Source organism: Schistocerca nitens, chromosome 2 (assembly GCF_023898315.1).
Source record: "Schistocerca nitens isolate TAMUIC-IGC-003100 chromosome 2, iqSchNite1.1, whole genome shotgun sequence".
Classification (NCBI taxonomy): Eukaryota; Metazoa; Arthropoda; class Insecta; order Orthoptera; family Acrididae; genus Schistocerca; species Schistocerca nitens.
Window position 1 is genome coordinate 1,113,757,417 of NC_064615.1, and position 2,520 is coordinate 1,113,759,936.

The 2,520-nt window shown below is 48.8% G+C and overlaps 2 non-coding genes across 2 annotated transcripts; both read right to left on the minus strand.

The window, feature by feature from the left end:
- Window positions 1-892: 892 nt before the first annotated feature.
- Trnas-cga (transfer RNA serine (anticodon CGA)) lies at window positions 893-965 on the minus strand. The gene has a single exon. It is a non-coding gene; the product is annotated as a tRNA-Ser (tRNA).
- A 529-nt stretch (window positions 966-1,494) lies between these two features.
- On the minus strand, window positions 1,495-1,568 carry Trnas-cga (transfer RNA serine (anticodon CGA)). Its single transcript has one exon. It is a non-coding gene; the product is annotated as a tRNA-Ser (tRNA).
- Window positions 1,569-2,520: the final 952 nt, after the last annotated feature.

Consider the following 2,520-nt stretch of genomic DNA (forward strand, 5'->3'; position numbering starts at 1 on the left):
AAAGTCATCCGTCACTAGACTTACACTTTACTTAAACTAACTTATGCTAAGAACAACACACACACCCATGCTCAAGGGAGGACTCGAACCTCCGGTGAGAGGGGCTGTGCAGTCTGTGACATGGCGCCTCAAACTGCGAGGTAACTCTGCGCTGCAAAAATGGGTATATTTAAAATATCTCAAGTTTCTGGGTGACTAGAACAGGATATTTAGTAAAATTTGAAAGCCAGTCGTAATCAGCAAAACTTCTTTTCACTGGTAAATATGTTTTCTATAGTACTGAGCTGAACATACTCAGCAACAATGTGTTCCACCTTGAAAGAAATAAAAGTAAGGCTCATTTAGCCATGCAAGTACACTCAACTCAATGACAACAGTTCTAGTGTATGTTTTCAGATCCTTTAAGCATTACTCTCATACACCAGTGATCTGCCTAAGTTGAAGTTCCGAGACTAACAGCTTTTATTTAAACCTGGGATACATTCTCCTTAAACTACCATTTTCTCCTTAAGCTGCCACAGCTCTGTGTCTCTTTATCTTTAACGTTTCAGTTTAATGTACTTTGTGGGCAATCTACACTACTATGATACGACAGTAAACAACCTTGTTACTCGAAACCTTTGCCTTTCGCGGGCAAGTGCTCTACCAACTGAGCTACCGAAGCACGACTCACGCCCGGTCCTCACAGCTTTACTTCTGCCAGTACCTCGTCTCCTACCTTCCAAACTTTACAGAAGCTCTCCTGCAACCCATGCAGAACTAGCACTCCTGAAAGAAAGGATATTGCGGAGACATGGCTTAGCAACAGCCTGGGGGATGTTTCCAGAATGAGATTTTCACTCTGCAGCGGAGTGTACGCTGATATGAAACTTCCTGGCAGATTAAAACTGTGTGCACCGACCGAGACTCGAACTCGGGACCGTTGCCTTTCGCGGGCAAGTGCTCTACCACTGAGCTACCGAAGCACGACTCACGCCCGGTCCTCACAGCTTTACTTCTGCCAGTACCTCGTCTCCTACCTTCCAAACTTTACAGAAGCTCTCCTGCAAACCGTGCAGAACTAGCACTCCTGAAAGAAAGGATATTGCGGAGACATGGCTTAGCCACAGCCTTGGGGATGTTTCCAGAATGAGATTTTCACTCTGCAGCGGAGTGTACGCTGATATGAAACTTTCTGGCAGATTAAAACTGTGTGCACCGACCGAGACTCGAACTCGGGACCTTTGCCTTTCGCCGGCAAGTGCTCTACCACTGAGCTACCGAAGCACGACTCACGCCCGGTCCTCACAGCTTTACTTCTGCCAGTACCTCGTCTCCTACCTTCCAAACTTTACAGAAGCTCTCCTGCAAACCATGCAGAACTAGCACTCCTGAAAGAAAGGATATTGCGGAGACATGGCTTAGCCACAGCCTGGGGGATGTTTCCAGAATGAGATTTTCGCTCTGCAGTGGAGTGTACGCTGATATGAAACTTTCTGGCAGATTAAAACTGTGTGCACCGACCGAGACTCGAACTCGGGACCTTTGCCTTTCGCGGGCAAGTGCTCTACCAACTGAGCTACCGAAGCACGACTCACGCCCGGTCCTCACAGCTTTACTTCTGCCAGTACCTCGTCTCCTACCTTCCAAACTTTACAGAAGCTCTCCTGCAAACCATGCAGAACTAGCACTCCTGAAAGAAAGGATATTGCGGAGACATGGCTTAGCCACAGCCTGGGGGATGTTTCCAGAATGAGATTTTCACTCTGCAGCGGAGTGTACGCTGATATGAAACTTCCTGGCAGATTAAAACTGTGTGCACCGACCGAGACTCGAACTCGGGACCTTTGCCTTTCGCGGGCAAGTGCTCTACGCCAGGTAGGCCCGCATTTCCGTCCACGGAATGTCGCCTCAAAGGGGGGGGGGGGGGGGGGGCATCTGCTCGCCCTTGCCTCCGTTCTTCAGCACTGACTTCTTCGGGTTATATTTCTAGAGACAGCAGCCGGTCTACGTCGGCAGGAAATTCTGCGGTCGTTCCGACTTGTCTGCCTCCGTTTCTTCCTCCAGATTTTCTTCAGCATCGGAAGCTAAACCGATACTCGTCTCTTCCTGCTTGTGAAGCGATTGTTTAGCTTTCCGCCGGTGTGTGTTCCTCCCACTAGAGCGCGCCCCGCTAAGCACAATAGCGTAGGCGCAGCGCTCGTTCGTCCCCGCACTACGAGATGGCGCTGTCTTAGAGACGGACCAAATTCTGCTTCCGCCGATCCGCGTATTAATATGTCACGAAGCCAATGAGATTGCTGCTAACGTAGAACCTTTTCTCCTCGCGGATCACACTCGCACAATGATACCTGAACGCGCGATGTATTATAACGAGTGTACAGACCTCCGATCGGCCAGTCTGCACCAGTCTGTACCAGTCTGCATTGGTCTGTACCAGTCTATAGTCAAGTTTCAGTCTGTGCCTAATAAGATTATCATATTCCTGTACATAGCCATGAAGAGAAATGTATAGACACTTTGTCAAGTATCAGAGATATG